Here is a 25,399-nt window from a genome sequence, read left to right on the forward strand (position 1 = left end):
TAGCATTACACTCTCAAGCACTCAAGCAATCTTTTTTTTGGTGTTTGTACATTTAGAGATTAACAGTGTTCTGTGCTGATGTAAACACCTACATACTACATTTTATGTATGAAACTACCCTTAGAACTGAAAGTTGGAACTTTGTATAGCTAAAACAAAGCCATTGTATGAAGACAAGCTTAGAGCAGCTGGTTTGCTTGTTAAATAACACTACTATCAAACCTTAACACAATCTAACCTAGTCTAGTGCCGAACCCCAGAGAGCACCCAAGGAGATCTCTGTATAACTCAGTCCATAATATACAGCAGCCTATCCAAATACAGATCTGGATAATATGGATATGCAATGTCCAAATGTCTTCATTGTCAGCCTGGTAGATATGGGTAACCTGTGACAATGTAGCAATTCTCTCATTCACAGACAACCATTTAGTCCATAAATAAGCAAACACAGTGTGCAAGAAGTGCATATACACAATTAAAGTGGAGGCAGCACACACTCTCACACACACACACACACACACACACACACACACACTTCATACACTGTGTCCACCACACACATAGACCAACTTATGCTGAGTAACTAAAAAGCAATCCTCCCAAACCTTAAAGATCTCCTAAGCCTAAAAACAGCAACTCCTATTCTTTGCAATCTTTAAAGCACTCACCAAAAGCAAAACCACACATCACACATATCCCTACATGCAGTGGAGCCCCTAGAGCAAAGCCCATAAGGTAAGAAAACACATTACTGAGGACTTATGCCATAGGGGACTCCATTATATGACACAGATGCCCAGACTCCATTGTATGATGCATGGATGCCCTGACTCCATTGTATGATGCATAGATCCCCAGACTCCATTGTATGACACATAGATGCCCCGACTCCATTGTATGATGCATAGATGCTCTGACTCCATTGTATGACACATAGATCCCCAAACTCCATTGTATAACTCATAGATGCCCTGACTCCAATGTATGACGCATAGATGCCCTGACTCCATTGTATGACGCATAGATGCTCAGACCCCAATGTATGATACATAGATGCCCTGACTCCATTATATGACATATAGATTCCCTGACTCCATTGTTCATAGGTTCATAGGTTCGTACTAGGCTATCTGCCCTAGGGCATTTATAAGCCTAGCCAGAGTGTATGTGGCTTACACCACCCCTTAGGATGAGAATACTACACCCTTTTAGGGTTTAGTTTACTATGCCTCTGTCTAGTAGTGACAAAGAGATGACCCCCGGGGTAAACCTACGATCTCCCATCCATTCGTCGAGATTTCTCTTGAATAGAGTCAGTGAGGGGCTCTGCCTAACATGGACTGGGATTCTGTTCCAGAGTGTAGGGAGCCTCTGGGTTATGAATCTGTCCCTCCAGCACGTTCTATTTATTTCTGTGTTGAGGTTTAAGTCACTTGTTCTCGTGGCTCTGATGGATTTGGATTTTCTGAGGTGGAGCATGTCCATTAATTCAGGATTGGACATGGCCTTGTACGTCAGGCACAGATCACCTCTGAGTAGGCGGTATGCGACTGAATAGAGCTGGAGTTTTTTCAGTCGGGCAGCATTTGACATATGTTTAAGACCCTTTATCCTCTTGGTGAGGAACTTTTGGGGTCTTTCCAACTGCTGCAGGTGTCGGGTGAGATACATCCCAAATGGGGCATTGTACTCAATCATTGGCCTGATAAGAGAAGAGTACAGGGGCACAATGACCTCTCTTGATCTAGATGTGAAACCCTTCATGATAAGGTGGGCAATATAGAAGGTCTTCCTAACCACTTTGGCAATGTGAGTGTCAAATGAGAGGTTACTGTCAACCTGGGTCCCTAGGTCCCTGATTACCTCTTCCAGACTTAATGGATTACCGCCTATGTGGTAATTTGTCGGTACCTTGTTTTTCCCAAAGGGTATGACTATACATTTTTGGCGTTTAGCTTAAGGCCATGGCTCTGGCACCAATTATCCATTTCTATGAGGCCTCTCTGAAGGATGTTTGTGTCCGCTGGAGTATCAATTATGGCCCAGTTTGCAGTCATCTGCGAACTTTGTCAGCCACAATCCTCCTATGTTTGCCTGTACCTCGGAAAAATAAATGCCGAACAAGAGGGGTCCCAGGACTGAGCCCTGTGGGACACCGCTTGTGACTGGCTTAGAGTCTGAAATAGCTCCAGCAACTCTGACCCTGTGGGTTCTGTCCTTGAGCCAGTTTGCAACCCATCTTGTGACATATGGGTTTACATTTAAGCTGGTGAGTTTGTCTATGATGCCCGAGTGGGGTATTGTGTCAAAGGCTTTGCAAGGTCAAGGTAGGCTGTGTGAACTGCCTTACCCTCATCAATGGCCTTAGTGACTGTTTCAAAAAGTCGACCAAGTTCAGAAGGCAGGATCTGCCCTTGACAAAGCCAAATTGGGTAGGATCCAATGTCTGTAGGTCCCCAATGTCTTTGTTTATGAGTTCCATAATGATCCTCTCCATAGCTTTGCAGACCAGGCTCGTCAGGCTTATGGGGCGGTAATTTCCAGGGTCCGTAGAAGCACAGCCTTTGTGAAGTGGGACCACTGTTGCCGTACGCCACTCTTTGGGTACGTATCCTGTGGTAAGGCTAAGATTAAACAGCAGCCTTATGTGTGGGTTTAGTTCCTCTTGGAGTTCATGTAGCACACAGCCCAGGACACCATCCGGTCCCATTGATGCTGTGTTTTTAGCTTTAGAGAGGGCGGCTCTCACCTGGGCATCTGAGATGTTAGGGAGGCTACACTCTGCTGGGATAGTTATTTCTCCTTTTGGGGGGGGGGAGAAATTTGCACTGAACCTGTCTGCCAGAATGTTGGCAATGTCAGTGGGTTCAGTGTATTTTGTGTCATTTTGGACTAACTCTGAGCATATCTGGGAGTTTCCACCCAGGTTTCTAACATAGCTAAAGAAGGCCTTGTGATTGTCTTTTGTGTCATTTGTGATTTTTCTCTCAAAGTTGGCCTTGAATGATTTTATGAGTGATCGTAGTTTTTTGCTAGTACTGATCAGAGATGCCTTTCCTTTTAGGGATTTTGCTCTGTCATGTAGTAGCTTCCTCCTTCTGTTGTAAAGTTTGTTTATGGATGGGGTCCACCAGACTGGTCGCCTGCCTTTGGGGAATGGGTCTTGGTTTTATTTGGGATTGCATGATCCATTCATTCTTGAAGGTGCCCATAGAAGGCATTTGCAAGGGATTCAGCAGTGTTTGTTGTGGTTTCCACTGGCCCAGGGGCCTTGAAAGATACCACTTCAGTCTTAAGAAGTGTGAAGTTTGCTTTTGAGAAGTTCTTCACTGTGGTCTTTTGTGCAGGGGGTGGGGGCGGGATGTGGATTTCCAGTGAGATTAATTTATGGTCTGATCTTAGCAAAGAGGGATGTACTTCCGGTGTGGAGCATTTTGTCCCCATGTTTGTGATGATCAGGTCTAGTATATTGTCTCCTCTTGTGGGAATGGTGACTAATTGTTCCATTGCATTTGAGTTTATGAATTCTAAGAACCTTTGGGCTAGAGTGTTGGGGCTTGAGTAATGTTCCCAGTCTATGTTTGGGTAGTTGAAGTCTCCCAAAATGATGGTATTTGGAGACATTCATACTCTCCAGTGTCTTCAGGAAGGCTGTGTGGGGTTCCTGAGTTTGAGAGGGTGGTCTGTAGCATGCTACAAACTGTAAGGCAGTTTTGCCTATGGTTAGTTGCACCTGGATAGTCTCCGATGCTTGAATTGCCACTAACCTGCAGGTGTGGGTATCTTTGATGAAAATGGATACTTCCCCTCCTTTTGTGGCTCTGTCCAAGTTTTGGGGCCGGAAAGCATGATACGAGGTAAAACCTGATAGTGCTGGGGTGCTCTCAGGAGCCTTGAACCAGGTTTCAGTCACTGCACAGACATAGATGTTCTCCATACTGAGAAGGGCTTCGAGGGCATGCATCTTGAGGTTTAGACTTCTGGCATTGAGCAGCATTACCCTTAGTTTTTTCCATTTGTGTTTTCTAGGGAGGTAGGTTTGTCATTTGAGCCTTGCCTAAAAAGGCACTATGGGGTGGCAAGAGCCTTGGCCAATATCCGGAAGCCCAGGGTGACAGGTGCAAACCATCCCTTGAAGCAGCGTGGCTTGTCAAGCATGTCATCCCAAGCAGACAGACACTGGATCCTTAGAATGACACCAGTAATTAAGCCAATTGTTAAAACTGATCATTTTGTCTTTGTACTGTGGCATCATTCTTGGTGAGGGTAAGATGCTGCTCAGGGTCAGGGTCATACCGGCCTGGGCTACATAATCAGAGAGCTCCTCTATGTCTCTTTTCATGTAGTCCAGGGAGGTGCGTCTCAGGTCGTTTACACCTGCATGTACAATGACTGAGTCATATTTGTACTTGCTGTGGAGTGACCTGAGTGCTTGTGTTATGTGGCGGATTCTAGCTCCCGACAAGCAGCTTACTGTGACCCTCTCCTTGTTCAGTCTGGTGGCGGGGCGTCAGTGTGCCTGACTATGGAGTCACCTATTACAAGTGTGTCTGGCATGTTGTTTGGCCTTAAGGGCTGTGACTGTTTAGCACACTGACTTTGTGAACTATGTGTTGCATTTGCTATGTCTTGAGGTGGTGGTTGCTTGGGTGTCTGCTTTGGAGGCCTCTGTTGTTTTGGTAGATTTTTAATCAGCCTCAGTATGTTTTGTGTGTTTATGTGTTTGGTTTGCAGTTGTGATAGTTCTATGTGAGACTGGGTTTGTGGTGTGCGTGGTTACCTTCTCCTCCTGACTGGTCTTGCCAGTACTGAATTGAGAGAGCTCAGCCTCCAGTTTGGCTATATAGTTGCATCTCGCATATATTTGTATTTGTTGGGAGGAGGAGAGGGTTGTCTGTGTACATGAGGCAATTGTAACATTGCCTCAAGATTCTAGATTCACCAGCTGAACAGGAGAGGACGCTAGCAACTGACCCTTTGACATGCTAGAAATAGTGAAAAAGATTGCTGTGTAACTGAGTCAGAAAGGACCTATAGGGAAATGGGTACTCAACAGAATTTAGATGAATGAAGTACTTTTCGTTTGTTTAAGAGTGCTTTACCTGTATACAAAATGCTTTAGGAGCAAGTGCTGAGCTTTTCAGATAGAGTATAGGCTGTTTAGATTGCAAGTAGAACAGTTCTAAGGGAAAAATTGAAGAGCAGACTTGGCGGAGCCAGAAAAAGTTTAACCTTGTTTAACCGCGCAAAGCCATGCAAAGGCGGATTTTAAGCAGTGAACTACAAAAGAGCTAGGAATGGTCCCAAACAACCAATTACTAACAGCTTCTTGTGCTGAGGTCACTTCCCCCAAGGATAGGTAGGCTGCTCAAGGCTCCCCACTCCCACTGGTGAGCAAAGAAACTTCCTTTTATCCAAGTAAGGTAATGGACAACACAGGAACTACACCACAGCCCAGAATACAGCAATGCCTGTATACTGGTCTAAACTAGTCGAAAAAGGCGGGAAAACAAGGATTATTTTTTGGGGGTTTTTTTTGTTTTTTTTTTTGCAGAAATACACAGAAAATGCAGAGACAGTGATAAATTAGTTACACAGGCTAGCACACTTTAGTGGGAAGCCTCCACAGTTCAATTAAACAAACAAACAAGCAGACTTTCGACTAAATTCGACTAAATGTAACTTTAAGTGCAATTTTAAAAATAAATGCAGTAATCAGTAAAAAAAAACAGTTCAGGCTAGTTTAAAGTAAGCAGCAGAAGCTATTTTCAGTGAAAAAAAAGCAAAGATACTTAAATCCAGAAAGTAGTCGCTTTTTCGAGTTCCTTGCTGCTAGGACCACTCTGTAAACCCACGTGGAGCTTGTCTGAGCAGTATAGCCAGAAAAAAACACCCAGAGGCGGATTTTAAGCAGTGAACTACAAAAGAGCTAGGAATGGTCCCAAACAACCAATTACTAACAGCTTCTTGTGCTGAGTTCACTTCCCCCAAGGATAGGTAGGCTGCTCAAGGCTCCCCACTCCCACTGGTGAGCAAAGAAACTTCCTTTTATCCAAGTAAGGTAATGGACAACACAGGAACTACACCACAGCCCAGAATACAGCAATGCCTGTATACTGGTCTAAACTAGTCGAAAAAGGCGGGAAAACAAGGATTATATTTGTTGGGGGTTTTGCAGAAATACACAGAAAATGCAGAGACAGTGATAAATTAGTTACACAGGCTAGCACACTTTAGTGGGCAGCCTCCACAGTTCAGTTAAACAAACAAACAAGCAAACTTTCGACTAAATTCGACTAAATGTAACTTTAAGTGCAATTTTTAAAATAAATGCAGTAATCAGTAAAAAAAAACAGTTCAGGCTAGTTTAAAGTAAGCAGCAGAAGCTATTTTCAGTGAAAAAAAAGCAAAGATACTTAAATCCAGAAAGTAGTCGCCTTTTCGAGTTCCTTGCTGCTAGGACCACTCTGTAAACCCACGTGGAGCTTGTCTGAGCAGTATAGCCAGAAAAAAACGCCCAGAGGTGGATTTTAAGCAGTGAACTACAAAAGAGCTAGGAATGGTCCCAAACAACCAATTTCTAACAGCTTCTTGTGCTGAGGTCACTTCCCCCAAGGATAGGTAGGCTGCTCAAGGCTCCCCACTCCCACTGGTGAGCAAAGAAACTTCCTTTTATCCAAGTAAGGTAATGGACAACACAGGAACTACACCACAGCCCAGAATACAGCAATGCCTGTATACTGGTCTAAACTAGTCGAAAAAGGCGGGAAAACAAGGATTATTTTTTTGTTTTTTTTGCAGAAATACACAGAAAATGCAGAGACAGTGATAAATTAGTTACACAGGCTAGCATACTTTAGTGGGCATCCTCCACAGTTCAATTAAACAAACAAACAAGCAAACTTTCGACTAAATTTGACTAAATGTAACTTTAAGTGCAATTTTTAAAATAAATGCAGTAATCAGTAAAAAAACAGTTCAAGCTAGTTTAAAGTAAGCAGCAGAAGCTATTTTCAGTGAAAAAAAAGAAAAGATACTTAAATCCAGAAAGTAGTCGCTTTTTCGAGTTCCTTGCTGCTAGGACCACTCTGTAAACCCACGTGGAGCTTGTCTGAGCAGTATAGCCAGAAAAAAATGCCCAGAGGTGGATTTTAAGCAGTGAACTGCAAAAGAGCTAGGAATGGTCCCAAACAACCAATTACTAACAGCTTCTTGTGCTGAGGTCACTTCCCCCAAGGATAGGTAGGCTGCTCAAGGCTCCCCACTCCCACTGGTGAGCAAAGAAACTTCCTTTTATCCAAGTAAGGTAATGGACAACACAGGAACTACACCACAGCCCAGAATACAGCAATGCCTGTATACTGGTCTAAACTAGTCGAAAAAGGCGGGAAAACAAGGATTATTTTTTTGTATGACGCATAGATGCCTTGACTGCATTGTATAACACATAGATGCCCTAACTCCATTGTATGACACATAGATGCCCTGACTCCATTGTATAATGCACAGATGCCCTGAATCCATTGTATGACTCATAGATGCCCTGACTCCATTGTATGACACATAGATCCCCAGACTCCATTGTATGACTCATAGATGCCCTGACTCCAATGTATGAAGCATAGATGCCCTGACTCCATTGTATGACACATAGATGCCCAAACTCCATTGTATGATGCATATATGCCCTGACTCCATTGTATGATGCACAGATCCCTTGACACCATTGTATGACACATAGATGCCCAGACTCCATTGTATGATGCATAGATGCCCTGACTCCATTGTATGATGCATAGATCCCCAGACTCCATTGTATGACACATAGATGCCCAGACTCCATTATATGATGCATAGATGCCCTGACTCCATTTTATGACACATGAATGCCCTGACTCCATTGTATGACACATGGATGCCCAGACTTATTGTATGACACATAGATTCCCAGACTCCATTGTATGACACATAGATGCCCACACTCCATTATATGACACATAGATGCCCAGACTCCATTGTATGACGCATAGATGCCCTGACTCCATTGTATGACACATGGATGCCCTGACTCCATTGTATGACACATGGATGCCCTGACTCCATTGTATGACACATAGATGCCCAAACTCCATTGTATGATGCATAGATGCCCTGACTCCATTGTATGACACATAGATTCCCAGACTTCATTGTATGATGCATAGATGCCCAGACTCCATTGTATGACACATACATGCCCAGACTCCATTATATGACGCATAGATGCCCAGACTCCATTGTATGACACATGGATGCCCTGACTCCATTGTATGACACATGGATGCCCTGCCTCCATTGTATGACACATGGATGCCCAGGCTCCATTGTATGACACATAGATTCCCAGACTCCATTGTATGACACATAGATGCCCAGACTCCATTATATGACACATAGATGCCCAGACTCCATTGTATGACGCATAGATGCCCTGACTCCATTGTATGACACATGGATGCCCTGACTCCATTGTATGACACGTAGATGCCCTGACTCCATTGTATGACGCATAGATGCCCTGACTCCATTGTATGACACATAGATGCCCAAACTCCATTGTATGATGCATAGATGCCCTGACTCCATTGTATAGGTTCATAGGTTCATAGGTTCATACTAGGCTATCTGCCCTGGGGCAATTATACGCCTAGCCCGATTCTGTATGTCTTACGCCACCCCTTGATTTGAGTATACTGTGCCCTTTTTAAGGTTTAGTTTACTGTGCCTCTGTCTAATAGTGACACGGGAGTAATCCCTGGGACAAACCTACGATCCCCCATCCACTTATCGAGATTCTTCTTGAAGAGATTCAGTGAGGTGCTCTCCCTCACATGAATTGGAATTCTATTCCAGAGCGAAGGGAGCCTCTGGGTTTTCAACCTGTCCCTCCAGCAAGTTCTATTTATTTCTGTGCTGAGGTTCAAGTCCCTCGAGCGTGTTGCTCTAAGGGATTTAGATTTACTGAGGTGGAGCATGTCCATTAATTCTGGATTTGACATAGCTTTGTATGTCAGGCATAGATCGCCTTGAAGTAGGTGGTATGCAACTGAGTAGAGCTGGAGTTTTTTTAACCGAGCAGCATATGGCATCTGTTTGAGACCCTTGATCCTCTTGGTGAGATACTTTTGGGGTCTTTCTAATTGCTGCAGGTGTCAGGTAAGGTACATCCCAAAAGGGGCATTGTATTCTATGATGGGCCTGATGAGGGATGAATAAAGGGAACACGATTACCTCTCTTGATCTAGATGTGAAACCCTTCGTGATGAGGTGGGCTATGTAGAAGGTCTTTCTAACCACTTTGGCAATGTGGTTTTCAAAGGAGAGATTGCTATCAACTTGGGTCCCCAGGTCCCTAATAACTTTCTCTGTACTTAATGGGTTTCTGCCTATGTGGTAATTTGTGGGCACATTGTTTTGCCAAAGGGTATGACTATACATTTTTGGCATTTAGCTTTAAACCATGGCGCTGGCACCAGTTATCTGTCTCTGTGAGACCTTTTGAAGGATGTTTGTGTCAGCTGGAGAGTTGATTATGGCACCCAGTTTGCAGTCGTCTGCGAACTTGCTGAGCCATAGTCCTCCCACGTTTGCCTGTACCTCGGAAAAGTATATACCGAACAAGAGTGGTCCCAGGACAGAACCCTGTGGGACGCCACTTGTGACCGGTTTCGAGTCTGACATGGCTCCAGCAACTCTCACTCTGTGGGTTCTGTCTTTGAGCCAGTTTGCGACCCATCTTGTGACATAGGGGTTTATATTTAAGCTGGATAGCTTATCTATGATGCCCGAGTGGGGTATTGTGTCAAATGCCTTTCCAGATAGGCTGTGTGGACTACCTTCCCTTCATCTATGGCTTTGGTGACTGTTTCAAAGAAGTCAACCAGGTTCAAAAGGCAGGATCTGACACATAGATGACACATAGCTGCCCAGACTCCAGACTCCATTGTATGACGCATAGATGCCCTGACTCCATTGTATGACACATAGATGCCCTAACTCCAATGTATGACACATAGATGCCCAGACTCCATTGTATGACTCATAGATGCTCATATTCCATTGTATGACCCATAGATGCCCTGACTCCATTGTATGACACATAGATGCCCCTTGTACCAGACTGAACAATGAGAAGATAATGGTTAATTGCTTACCTGGAACCAGGATCAACCAAGTTGCACATGCACTCAAGTCACTACACCACATCATATCATAGCCCATGTGAGCCTTAGTGACCTTATATGTACCACCCTGGACTATATGAAGAGAGACATTATTGAACTCTCTGAATATGTCTCACACGGGTATGTGCCTTCTATTGAGCAGCATTTTTCCTTCACAATCAATAATGCCGCAGTATGAAAAAAGATGATTGACTTCAATAATTGGCTTAGTTTTTGGTGTCTTTCTAGAGGGATGCAATATTTGTCAGCATGGGAGGACATGGTTAACAGACCATGTTCAATAATTGATTAGTTTTTGGTGTCTTTCTAGAGGAATTCAATATTTGTCAGCGTGGGAGGACATGGTTAACAAACCAACTCGTTTTGCAAAGAATGGTTTACACCTGTCACCACTAGGTTTTTGAGTATTGGTTAAAATTTTCTCCACCCCTTTAGAGTTTTATTAGGCAATGCCAAATTGATAAACTTTCTGACATAGCAAATAAAACCGAGAGAAAACTAAAGGTGTTACTGCTCAGTGCTAGGAGCCTAAACAAGAAACTTTATAACCTACAAAGCTAGGCCATTACAAAAATAAAATTCTGAAGCTCAATTAAGAAACTTTTTGACCCTGGCTCTCCTTCCTCACCAAATCCCTGTTGGTGTGAATGACTTTAGACGTACCCCCTGGACTATATGAAGAGAGACATGATTGAGGTCTTAGAATATGCGCTCCAGGCAGGTGTGACCCTAGTCCTGCGCAGCATCCTACCTTCACCAAGAATGATACCACAATACCAACAGAAATTATTGACTTCGTCAATTGGCTTAGTTTCTGGTGTCTTTCCAAAGGGATCCAGTATCTGTCTGCCTGGGATGACATGGTTGACAGGCCTCATTGCTTTGCCAGAGATGGCCTCCACCTGTCACCCATGGGGTTCTGGATCTTGGCCAAGGTTCTTGCCTCCCCCATTGTGCCTTTTTTAGGCTATGTCCCAAAGACAAATCTTCCAACATAAAAGATCTTTCAAAAAGCAAATTGAAGGTCATGCTGCTCAATGCTAGGAGCCTTACTCTGAAAATAAACTCAGTGGAGGCTCCCCTCACACTGGAAGATGCTGATTGTCTGTGCAGTCACGGAAAATTGGTTCAGGGCTGCAGAGAGCACCCCTGCCTTACCAGGCTATACCTTATTCCACACTTTCCAACCCCAAAAAGAGGTCAGAAAGACTATGGGTAGTTGTGTCTCTATCTTCATTAAAGACAGGCACACCTCCAGACTAGTTTACCAGCATGATGCATTGGAATTGCTGCAGGTGCAGCTGACAGTTGGCAAGACACCCATCCAAGTTATATTCAGCTATAGACCCCCTCCATGTCTCAGGACACCCACTCCTCCTACCTTACTCAATCAAGGTACTCCCTAACACCCTGATCCTTGGTGACTTCAACTACCCCACCATAGACTGGGTGAATTATCCCTGCACTAATGCACTCACCCAATGATTCCTTGACATCATCAACTCTAACACACTAGACTAGCTGGTCTCATTACCCACAAGGGGAGATAACATATTGGACATGGTTCTCACCAATATGGGTGACCACTGCACCACTCCCCTAGTATGTTCTTCCCTGGTAAGCTCAGATCATCAGTCTGTCTTATTTGAAATTTCTATCCCATCCAGCCATAACCAGGCTAAAAAATGTCTCAAAAGCTGTCTACACCCTCCTAATGGAAGGTATCAGCAGCTTCACATCATCACCCTCCTCAGAGGATGAGACAACTATGCTGACCAGTATGCCAGTGCAGTATACAAGCACCTGTACAACTGCATGTACTCAGCCATACCCAACAGAACTAAAACCTGCTCCTCAAGGAAATGCAAACCTGTCTGGCGGACATCTTATATCAACAGACTTTACAACAAAAGGAAGAAACAGTTGTCCAAGGGTAAAAAGGAACAAATTCCAAATCAGAAAATCTCCATCCTCTGCCTCAACAAGCAAATTAGATCACTAGTGAAAAACTCCAAAGCCAATTATGAGTTGAAACTAGTCTCCAAAACAAAGGGAAACCACAAGACCTTCTTCAGTTATGTTAGGAGCATCCATGGCAAAGCCCAAGTTTGTTCCAAATTAGTACTTAATGGTACCACTTACACTGATCATGCTGACTTAGACAACCTACTAGCTGATGGGTTTTGTGCAAACTTCACCCCCTTATCATCCCCCAAAGGCCCAGTCAACATCCTCAATACCTGTCCCACACCTCATATCTCCATAGATGAAGTCTTAAAGTCCTTATCCAAGGCAAAGAACTCAGCTTCATGGGACCTAATAATATCCCAGGCTGTATTCTGCACCCTCTCTAACAAGGACTAGCTTTGTCACTGAGGTCCTTATTCAACCACATCCTAATTACAGGCTTCATTCCAGCAGAGTGGAGAGCTGCCATTGTCATCCCCCTGCACAAGTCTGGTGCCACTACTGACCCAGGAAACTATCGCCCCATTAGCTTGACAAGTCTGATCTGAAAAGCCATGGAGTATATTATTATGGACCTCATAAACAAGGACATAGGCAATCTCTAAACACTCAACCCCACCCAATTCGGATTCGGCAGGGGCGGATTTTGCCTATTGAACCTAGTTGACTTCTTTCAGACTGTCACCAAGGCCCTGGATGAGGGAAAGTCAGTACATACAGCTTACCTTGACGTGGCCAAGACTTAGACATAATTACCCACTCGGGCATCATTGAACAGCTAACGCAACTTGGTGTTAATCTCTGTTTCATCAGATGGGTGGCCAACTGGCTCACAGATAGGACCCACAAGGTCAAAATAAATGCTACCACCTCTGACAGCAGACCTGTTACTAGTGGTGTTCCCCAGGGATCTGTCCTGGGACCCCTACTGTTTGGCATCTACTTCTCAGAGGTCCAGACAAAGACCAAGGGCCTGTGGATGACCAAGTTTGTGGATGACTGTAAGTTGGCTACTTTCATTGATGCCCCAAATGACATTAACATACTGCAAGAGGGTCTCACAGCTACAAATAACTGGTGCCAAAGTCATGACCTTAAGTTAAACGCAAAAAAAATGTATTATCATATTATTCAGAAAAACACGGCCCCTACTGATTACCAAATCAACTGCAACCCCCTAAGTACACAACCCATGGTGAGAGACCTGGGTACTCAGGTTGACAATAATCTCACATTCGACCATCATGTGGCGGCAGTGGTCAGAAAAGCCTTCTACTTGATTCATCTCATAAGTAAAGGGATTGCATCCAGAAAAAAAGGAGGTTATTACCTCTCTGTACTCCTCCCTCATTAGACCTATAATTGAGTATACCCCCCATTTGGTATGTACCTCTCCAAACACCTGCACTAACTGGAAAGGCCAACAAAGAGAATCCATAGCCACCAACACCTGTCTTATGTGGACAGGCTAAAATCACTGTCACTTTAATTGGTATCATACAGATTGCTCAAAGGTGATTTGTGTCTCGCCTACAAAGCAATATCAAACCCTGCCCTACTAGAGATGCTCCATATCTGTTAGTCTAACTTCACGTGTATTACCTGCTCGATAGGCCTAAATCTAATGTGCAACATCAACAAAACCTGCTGGAGAGACAGGTTTGTCTCCCAGAGGCTGCCTTGTCTCTGGAATAGACTTCCCATACATGTCAAACAGAGTACCTTGCTGACCTTCTTCAAGCGCAACCTTGATGACTTGATGGGAAATCACAAATTTGTCCCAGGGGTTCCATCTTTGACCCTCATTGACAAGGATGGCAGGTGACTGAGGTTTCTTTTTTGGGGATAAACTCTTGGCTAGGTTTGTACGGGTTCCAGGGCCATTAGCTTTGTAACCTTCTATGATCCCTATCCAGAATTATCCCCCTCAGAAATAGCTACCAAATTTAACATTTTCTTCATAGACATCATAGCTTCTCTTACCTCCAGCTCTCCTCAACCATTTAATCAACCACAAACCTCCACTAGCCCTGACATCCTTGCTTTTTATCTCCAACCTGCCTCCATATCATATGTTAGACAGCTACTAAAGAAACGGAAACCCTGTTATCTTCCTGCTATTGATCTCCCTGTTGACTACCTTAAGCTCACTGCAGACTCTATTGCATACCCTCATTATCACATCTGTTCAAGACTCCCATGTCCCTGCACTGTGGAAAACATTTTTGTATTATTCCCTCATAAAGGAAGTAGCTCTTATAAAACTTCTTACATTAGGCCAATAACCATCTTGTCTCCCCTTTCTAACATCCTAAGAAAGTGTATTCATAAGTAACTCCTTCAGTAACATTTAGAAAATGACCTCCTAACCCGAATACAACATGGTTTCTGACCAGCACCACTACAGCTCTCCTCCACTTTTCTGACACCATTAATATGGATAGAGACCAAGGAAAGTTTATCTCTTCTGTTTTTTCTGGATTTCTCAAAACCCTTTGACGTTGTGTCACATGAAAATTCTAACTCAAATGTCCTGTCTAGGCATTTCGAAACTAGCTATTCTGTGGTTCTCCAACTACTTATTGGAAAGATGTCAATTTGCCAAATATCTCTCTCTTCTGTTTCTCCTTTCTACTAGTTAAAACTCAATGACCTATTCTCTGCCCAATGCTCTTAAACATTTTCATCAGTAATCTGTATACATACACTCAGCAAGCTTGCCTTCTTCAGTATGCAGATGACTCAACTCTCAGCTGCTCATCTGACAGCCAACTACAACTACAAAGCATGGCACAAGATGCTTTCTACTTGTGTGATGTGCAGTTACATCAAAACCTACTTTTAGTTAATCCCCAAAACAAACCAAATTGCTGCTCATTTTTCCAAAGTCACATGCCAATGCTAAACGTAACTTCAACATTACTTCTCTAATCAGTACAGCTATTAAAGTAGTTACCCATACAGAATTGTTTGGACATGTTAAAGTTTGATCTTCACATACAAAACTGTATTTAAAAATCATCAAAAGCTAGGCCTGCTTTATAGAGAAAAAAAAAAAAAAAAAAAACAATCCTTACTCCTAGTAGAATCACCTAGGATAACTCTTATCTTTTACCCTCTTTTCTCTATTTTAGTTAACATCTGGATCTCTATTAAATCACAACTGTAGAAATGCTATAATAAGATAGCTAGATTTGCAGCTAACCTGTAACATAGGGCTTTTCAGTGCTCCGCATTACATTGTCCAAACTGGTTAGAACTCCCACATCAACTAACCCATATCAACTTCTTCTAACCCACAAAATAAATATATAAATCCTCTACCTGCCCTTCTGTCTCCTACGTGCTTCATCATTATCTCCCAAATTGCCCTCTGTGTTCTCAAGACAAAAATCTACTTGAAATCTATGAACCAAAAACATATTTGGGATAAAGTTTATAGTCACACTGCATAGCCAAACTATGAAACTCTATCCCAAATTGAGTGAGAACTCTATCAAGCCTCTATGTGTTTAAATCCTCTCTGAAAGAATTTCTCACTAACTCATGGCTATGCCCATGCACCCCTCCTATGTGATCTACATCGAGAAATACTTTTCATTCTTCATAACCTTTCATTATACTTTTAATCTATAACCTTTCAGTAGTTGCCCCTCTCCCCATTCTTAGGGGGGGGGGTTAGGTTTAGACTTATACTATCTTTTTTGATTATTTCCTAGAATAGTAGACTACATGTCTAATACTTTTGTATATACTGATTGTCATATTTAATTACATTTTTTCTTTTATTATTACATCACTTGTGCGTCCTTTAGTGTGTCAAATGCATTTCAATGTGAAATTATACATATATAAGCTTCTTAATTTCATCTATACTACTGTTATATTTGATGTTATTTAACTCTCTTGAGCTTTTCTCCCAGGGCCTCTGCTGAAAATGGGTATTTATTACTCAGTCAGATAAACAACTGTCTATAAATAAGTAAATAAGATCTCCTCACTCTGAAGAATACAGACATCTGTGCCATTACTGAGACATGGTTTAATTAAGCAGTGCAAAGCTTCAGTGCCTTCCGCACATTTAGTAATCCAAAACGCAGGGCAAAAGAAGGCTTCCACACTACAAAATGCTTTAATTCCATGTAGTACAGCTAAAAACTGCTTCAGCCAAATGCAGTACATAAAAAAGCAACACAGCAGTTAAAAATAATCCAAAAAGACATTTGGAGACAAAAAAAGACATCTGTACATTTAGTCCATCAGGTGTACGGACAGGGAAAAAAGTGAAGAAGTCTCAGTCTTGGTCCCATTCAGAATTTTGAAGCTTAAAACTTTGAATCTCATATGATTGAAGATCATATGTTCAAAGTTTTAAAACCTGGAAATCCTGAACGGAGATCAGCATACAGCATGGACTGGGAGATTTCCCTTGGCCTTCGCTGTAGTGTGATCTTGGAGTTGGTATATTTAAGTTGCGGGGGGTGCACTGAAGCTTGCCCCACTGCATACACATGTTTGTTATGCGTTGGGTGGTGTTTCAGGGGGGGATTTCACAATTTCGAGATTCCAAGATCTCGAGATTCTGAACTCAAGATTTTGAAACTCGAGATTTTGGTATTTCGAAACTGTGAATGTAACCCATCAGTCTATATTAGCAACAAGCATAACTCTAGATTGTTTAAACAGGATGATGCCCTGGAATTTACCCATGTGCAAGTCACCATAGACAAAGTCACATACCATTTCCTAGCAAGCTACAGGGCAGCCTCTATGTCCCTAGAATCCCATAGCTCATACCTAGCCCTATTTGAGATACTCACCATGAAACCAAATACCCTATTCATTGGAAACTTTAACTTCCTCTCTACAGACTGAGCCTCACATATTGTAAGCATAATGGTTCCTGAACTATATTAACTCAAATAACCTTGAAAAGAAAATATGTACACCCACAAGAGGTTCAACCATACTGGACTTAGTACTCATCAATATGTGATGACACTGCAGACCCTCCAGTGTTATGTCCTTACTGGTGCAGTCGAACCACCAAGGTGTCCTTTGATATAGAAATTAACTCTGTAACCCCAGCAAACCAGGTAAAAGTTAGGAAGTGATCCAAAGTGAACTATGTCCTATTAAGTAATAGTTTGTCAACATTAAGTGCCCATCTTAAGATCAAATTCATAGCAAATTATGTGGAATTTTTCACAGTGATCCTGTACAGCCAATTAAATGGCTGTATTGAGGCTGTTGTACCTACTAAAAATAAGCCCAAAACAAACTCTAAAAGTCAGTCCACACAGGTGGATTTCTAACCTTAACAGGGTATATAACAAAAGGAAAAATGTCATGGCTAAAAATCAGGAAAAGGAAATATTTTAACAACAAAAGTTCAAAATTGCAAATGCTGTAAATATCGAAAATGCTGGACCTCGAAGTGCTTTTTGTGAGATTGCAGTACAGTGAAGATCGGAATATTTGCCCTTTCCTCACTGTAGTGCAATCTTAGAATTGGTGTATATATATATATATATATATATATATATATATATATATATATATATATATATATATATATATATATTTAGCGGGGGGTGTGACATTGGGGGGCACAGCCCCCCACAATAATGAGTTTAAAATCCGGCATTTTCGATATTTACAGCGTTCGCAATTTTGAACTTTCATTGTTATAATATAGACCCTCAGGAAAACAGCTCCTATAATGATAAGAACTCTCTCATTAAACAAAACAAGAAACTAAGACGACTAATTAAGTCCAACAGAGCCAGTTATGAGGTCAAGACAGCCTCACAGGCTAAGGATAATCATAAAATCTTCTACAACTATGTCCATAACATCAAAGACATCATACAGTAGTGTGCCAAACTGGTGGTCAAAATGATATAGCAAATTGGCTGTGCCACAAATAAAGCTCAAACATCACCCCACCATCCCGCCTACCCCCATAAAGTACCTACTAGCATAACCCCTCAGACTATTAGCAGGGAGTAAGTCTTGGTGGCACTTGCTAAAACCAAAAAACACAGCCTCAGTGGGCCACAGAACTATCCAAGGATACCACCTAAATATCTTGAAACATGACCTATCGGGGCCACTTGAGCCAGTTTTTAACTCTAGCCTCAAAACAGGCTTTGTACCACAAGAATAGAGGACTGCAAAGGTTATCTTACTTCATAAGGGTGGACTATCAACTGTCCCCACTAACTACAGACCCATTAGTCTAATGTGCAAAGCCATGGAATGAGTTATCATGGAAATAACTAACAAAGACATAGGCAACCTTCAGACACTGGACCCGACCCAGTTTGGCTTAGTCAAGGAAAGGTTATGCCTACTAAACCTGATGGACTTTTTTGAGAACCTTACAAAGGCTGTGGATGAGAGGGATATAGTGCAAACTGCCTACCTGGACCTAGCTAAGGTGTTCAGTACAATACCTGACTTGGCTGTAGTTGACAAACTTACTGAACTGGGCATAAACCCCCTGCATAACTCACTGGATTTCCAGCAGGCTCCCAGACAGGACCCTGGAAGTCAAGATTAGTGATACCACCTCCAGTAAGAGACTGGTCAACAGCATGGTACCTCAGGGCTCTGTGCTGGGACCACTACTATTTGGTATTGACTTCACAGAAGTAAATTCTAATGTCACGGGCTTTTGTCTGCCCAAGGTCACAGATGACTGCAAACTGGGAACTACCATAGATCTCCCAAGACCCAAACATTTTGCAAAAGGGCCTAACACAGACAAATGACTGGTATCAAAGTCACCAAGTAAAACTCAGTGCCAACAAATGCATTATTGTGCCTTTTCAGAAAACAGCCACCCAGGCTATTTACACCATTGATAAGACACCCCCTAAGAGTTAACCTGGTAGTCAGGAATATGGGTACATATGTACTCAGTAATCAGGCCTTTGACCAACATGTGGCCATTGTAGTAGTAAAATTATTCTATACTGCACAACTTATAAGTAAGGGCATGGCACCCAGGTCCAAGGAAGCCATAGTTCATAGGTTCTGTTCATAGGTGTGTACTAGGCTAATGGCCCTGGGGACTTTACAAGCCTAGCCATAGGATTACCCTGGCATAGTGCCACATGACCTTAGTTCCCAGTACCTCTGTCAAGCAGAGCCACTGGAGTTATCTCTGCAATTAATTTTCTGTTTCCCATCCACTTATGAAGATTTCTCTTGAAGAGGGTCAGCGAGGTGCTCTGCTTGACATGTATGGGAAGTCTGTTCCATAGCATGGGAAGTCTCAGGGTTATGAACCTGTCCCTCCAGCATGTTCTGTTAATTGTGGTAATGAGGGATTTCTTTAGATGTAGCATTTCTAACAGAGCTGGGTCAGACATGGCTTTGTAAATCAAGCAGAGATCGCCTCTAAGTAGGTGATATGAGACAGAGAATAGTTGGAGTTTTTTGAGTCTGTCCATATAAGACAAGTGTTTAGGCCTAGGATCCTCTTTGTGAGGTACTTTTGCAGCCTTGCTAGTAGTTGCAGGTGTGTAGTGAGGTACATGCCAAATGGGGCATTGCACTCGATGATTGGCCTAATGAGAGAAGAGTAGAGGGAGACAATAACCTCTTTCTTCCTGAATGCAAAACCCTTAGTAATGACATAGAAGGACTTTCTGACCACAGTGGCAATGTGGTGATCAAAGAGAGGTTGTTGTCAACCTGTGTTCCCAGCTCTCTCATAATGCCTTCTGTGTTTAGTGGGCTACCATTAATGTGGTAATTCACGGGAACCGGGTTTTTCCCAAAGGGGATGATGACACATGTTTTGGCATTGAGCTCAAGGCCATGGTTCTGAAACTAGTCATTGGTCACAGTGAGGCCATTTTGTAGGATGTCAACATCACTTGGGGAGTTAATAATAGCCTCCCAACTTGCAATTGTCTGCGAACTTTGTCAGCCAGAGTCCCTTCATGTTGACTTGGACTTCAGAGAAGTCGATACCAAACAGGAGAGGACCCAGGACCGAACCTTATGGGACTTCACTCGTGACTAATCGGCAGTCTGACTTGGAGTCTTGGAGTCAGCTACTTTCACACTGTGGGTTCTACCTGTGAACCAGTTTGCAACCCACCTAGTGATATAGGGGCTGATGCCAAGCTTAGTGAGTTTTTTTCCTATGATTCATGAGTAGGGAATGGTATCAAAAGCCTTGCCCAGATCAAAGTAGGTTGTATGAACCACCTTGCCTTCATCCACAGCTCTGGTGACTGACTCAAAGACATCGACCAAGTTGAGCAGGCATGATCTACCCTTCACAAAACCAAACTTTGAGGGATCCAGAGTTTGGAAATTCCCTATATCCTTGTTTATTAGGTCCATGATGATGCCTTCCATAGCTTTGCATATCAAACTCGTCAGGCTAATGGGGTGATAGTTCCCAGGGTGTGTAGTCGCTCCTCCTTTGTGGAGAGAGATGACTGTAGCAGTGCACCATTCAGCAGGCACAAAGCCTGAGGTCAGGCTGTGACTGAACAGGGCACGCAGATGAGGTGCCAGTTCACTCTGTAGTTCATGTAGAACACAACCAGGGATATTGTCAGGTCCCACAGAAGCTGTATTCTTGGCCTTGGACAGTGCTGTTTTAACCTATGCAGCAGTAATATTGAGTGCCTGGCAATCTACTGGTATTATTATTGGTCCTTTGGGGGGCGGTAAAGTTGGCACTGAATCTGTCGACCAGTATACTGGCAATATCTGTTGGCTTGGTATAGGAGGTACCATTGTGCACTAACTCAGAGCAAATCTGGGTATTGCTGTGGAGATTCTTTACATAACTATAGAAGACCTTGTGGTTGTCTTTGCTATCTGCTGCAATTCTGTTTTCATAGCTAGCTTTAGAGGATTTGATGAGGGATCTCAACTGTTTTTTGAGCCAAATAACGGAGTTTTTCCAGTCTTGGGACTTCACTTTATTCCATATCAGTTTCCTTCTTCTGCTGTAGAGTTTGTTTATGGCAGAGGACCACCAGATTGGCTTCCTTATTTTGGAGGAAAGTGTCTTTGGTTCTATTGGGTATGGCGAAATCCATGCATTTGTGTATGTGTTCGTACAGTGCATTGGTGTATGATTCTGCTGTCATGCAACTATTCTCCATTTGCATGGGTGCCATGAAGTTAGCCACCTCTGTTTTTAGGATCCCAAAGTTAGCTTTGGAGAAGTTTTTCATGGTGTTTACCTTTGGTGGGGGTGGGAGGGATGTGGATTTCCAAGTTGATTAGTTTGTGGTCAGATCTAACCAGGGAGGAGCTGACTATTGGTGTAGAGCAATGGTCACCCATGTTAGTAATGACCAGGTCAAGGATGTTGCTACCTCTAGTGGGGGTAAGAACGAGCTGGTCCAGGGCATTGAAATTAATGAAGTCCAGGAAATGTTGGGCAAGTGTATTGGTACATGAGTAGTTTACCCAGTTAATGGAGGGGTAGTTGAAGTTGCCTAATAAGAGAATGTTAGGTTGGACCCTAATATTCTCCACTTTATTCAACCCTTATCAGACCCATCACTGAGTATAATGCCCCTTTGACATGTACCTGACCAGATATATGCAGCAGCTGGAGTGCTCACAAAGAAGAGTCCAGGATATAAACACATTGTCCTATATGAATTGCCTTAAAGCCCTAGTGCTGTACTCAGTCTCCTTAAGGTTATTGAAAGGCAGTGTGTGCCTGGCATACAAGGCATCTTCAAATCCAGCTCTGATGGACCTTTTGCACATCAGCAAAATTAACTGAATCAGAACCACTAGATCCAAGGATTTAAATTTTGAACTTGTTGGTGAGAGAGATATGTGTCTTAAAGGATCCCCGTGCTGTGGAACAGGCTCCCCTATCCATGTGAAGCAGAGTCTACCCTTAACCTTATTTATGGATGGGCAATCCATAATTCGACATGGGTTTGGCAAGGGTCTCTGACCGACAGAGGCTGACAGTAAGTATGACAAAGCTAACATACCCCCGCAAACAGAAACTTTAAAAACATCCTAATGAACATACCTCGTCCTAATAAATCCCCATAATACATAGGGACGCAACTAGGATTGGTTGAGACACTAGGCCTCTAAAGGCCCTGGTGATCAGTAGCCTAGTGTATTTCTATGAACACTATATTCTGGTATGTGATTATAAAATCTAACAAGCACTGGGGCTAAACATTGTTTAGATATCTTAGCATGATACTGTGTAGCCATCTGGGCCAGGAGTTTAGCAGTACAGATATTAACCATTAGCTTTTACCATTCTTAACCTTTATCAGTGCCATTGAAAGTGGCTTCTTAGACTGACTTAAATATTTGGAGATGGTCTTTGTCATGATTTCATGCTTTACCATAGAGAAAGTATTCTTATATGTTTCTGTTAACCCATCGAGGATCTCTTGTGGAATAATATATAAAAGTCTTGTTCCTCTTTTACAAATGTAAACTTATATTTTTTGTTTTGTTTTCTTGTCAGTTTTAATGATGTTCACCAGTAGTTTTTATATGGAACCTGACCATAGTCAACTTATCCAGTGAACATTCTTTGTTCAAAATAGCAGGGATAGACATATGTTTTCCTAGCAGGTTGCTTTCACCTCCTTTAAGTCTGGAAATCTCTGGCAGTCACACTGTATTTGTATTTCTTTCTCTGATATATTCCCCTCTGTTCCTAGGTTTTCATCTGCCTTTGCTTCTGTTGCTTCTGTTTACTTATCTCAAAGACAAACCAAGAGAGGATAGTCCCAAGGAAGGCATGTTATTGGACTCTATAGCTTTCACTAAGACAGTGAATCTAAAGTCAACAGACTTACATAATCTCAATCAGTGTGAAATAAACATTCCTAAATGGCTTGCTAGAAGAATACCGCAAACAAAAAGTCCAAATGTGGCCAGAGAATGGTTTAGGAAACTCACCCCCCCCAAAAAAAAAAATATTTAAAAAATTATTAATGAGATTAAGTAGATTTCATGTAGAGATTTTGGAGGAAGATATCTGGGGAAGAAAGCCATTACGAAGTCTTGTGGAATGATTCCTACAAATGTAGTCCATTTCCTAAGATAACCAAAACTGCTCTTACTTCTTAGCCAGACTGTCATTTTGGTGTGTCAGTTACCTACAATTGCTCACATGCAAGATTTTTACTGCAGATGTTAAACAGCTCCTGTGAGTTAGTGAAATACACGACGATAATTTGGGATAAATTCTTTGGCAGATTACTATTCCAAGGGATCATAAATAACACCTTGCCATAATATAACTTTATACTGAATAGCGAAAGATATTTAGCATTTATAATATTGGTTGCCATGTCAAATGATCAAGGAGGGAGGAATTGGCATATTATGACTGCAAACAGTCTGTGTACAAATCTGTAAAGGCATGAAATATTGGTTCAGGAAACACCCTAGGAAATATACAGACTTGTAGAGCAAAGTTAGTCTGTTAATGATTAAGTTGTAATAGAAAATAAAAGTACATAAAGTGAGTGATAATTAAAGATGGGCATAGTTTGATTGTAGCATCTTCCCATGTGGAGTGTAATATTAATCTTAGAGTTTTAATTTGTTGAGTTGAGTCTTTTGGTTTTTCCCGGTTAGGGGTCGCCACAGCGGAACTCCGGTCCACTAATGATTGGCAGTAGATTTTTACATGCCGAGTTGCTGGCCCTGATGCACAACCTTCAACGAAGGTACGCCCATTCACGCATGTCTCCACACAGAAGATGCTCTAGCTGAGAATCGAACAGGACAGCGTCTTACTGTGAGGCGACAACGCTACTTTTAAGTTAAAATGCAATAATTTGTTGCCTTTGCTATTGTTGTTTCAGTTTTATTTATATATGGGATTTTTCAATAAAACAATTTTGCATGTTTTAAAAAGAGATTTTAACGTGTTTATTTAAAAATACATTTTAGCATGTTTATAGTGCAGTTTGTTTGCTTTGTGGATTTCTTAATGGCAAACATTTGTTGCCTTTGCTATTGTTATTTCAGTTTGATTTATATATGGGATTTTTCAATAAGACATTTTATTTGCAAAAAAAAAAATAAATTTGCATGTTTTAAAAAGAGATTTTAGTGTGTTTATTTAAAAATAAATTTTAGCATGTTTATAGTGCAGTTTGTCTGCTTTGTGGATTTATTTTTTTAATTGTAAAAATATCACTATAAGGGGGCCAAGCACTGTGGAGCAGTGGGATGATGCCATAACTATACCCCACATGGCCCAGGTTCAAATAGCTCAGACATTGAAATGGTCAGATGGGGGTAGTTGGGAGTGAGTGCATTACACATTTTGGAAGGGGAGCAGATAGTAGCTTCTAGCTGCCCAGTTGCTATCATCAGTGACCATGGACTGGAGCAGGTATAGGTTTATTCATCCCAAGTTGGTGATAGGAGTCCTCCTGGATATGTGTGTGTGTGTGTGTGTGTGTGTGTGTGTGTGTGTGTGTGTGTGTGTGTGTGTGTGTGTGTGTGTGTGTGTGTGTGTGTGTGTGTGTGTGTGTGTGTGTGTGTGTGTGTGTGTGTGTGTGTGTGTGTGTGTGAGTGAGCATAAACACATAGGCAAGGGCAAATAATGGCCCTTTGATGATTTAGGTCCTCCTATTTGTCACCAAAAGATAGTGTTACAGCCAAAAAGAAAAAAAGAAATGTCCTCATTGTGGGAAACCAGTTATTGCAAAAAGCACTTTCATGGCTGCCTAGATGATGGCTCCTCCATTTAATTCTCTCTTTTATTGGGAAATGCTCAGGGTGGGAGTACAAACTGACTAAAGTAATAACAGGACACTTGGTGGCCAGTAGGCATGAAGGGGAAAAGCACATAGAAAAAAATATCATTAGACTGGGGGGATGGACACACATTTTTTTGCAATTTTGGGGCTAAAGAATTATATGCCCTCTCAGTGTCGTTTTCACTAGGAATTGTGGGAACAGCTCAGTGAGCCAGCTTTGACAAAGCAGCACTGTGCTGTTTCCTTCCTCTCTCCTGTCAATCTGTATATTGTCAGAGTACAGTACTGAGAGCTGCTTCCCATGTTGTCTAACTTCTGGAGTAGTGTTTAAAACTGCTGTATTAGAAAGTCAACTGAAGCTCCATTTCTTTGATTACACCTGACATCACCCTTTCAAACTCTTCAACTTTCTTGCTGTTTTTATCCAGAAACTTCTTTTTTTTCCATTGTGTT

At 42.2% G+C, this 25,399-nt stretch overlaps 1 protein-coding gene across 2 annotated transcripts in view; it reads left to right on the top strand.

The window, feature by feature from the left end:
* LOC122808819 (deleted in malignant brain tumors 1 protein-like) overlaps positions 1–25,399 on the top strand; it is a 612,008-nt gene that overhangs the window by 582,084 nt on the left and 4,525 nt on the right. The window lies entirely within an intron of this gene.

Source organism: Protopterus annectens, chromosome 1.part1, assembly GCF_019279795.1.
Source record: "Protopterus annectens isolate FY-2018-M chromosome 1.part1, PAN1.0, whole genome shotgun sequence".
Classification (NCBI taxonomy): Eukaryota; Metazoa; Chordata; order Ceratodontiformes; family Protopteridae; genus Protopterus; species Protopterus annectens.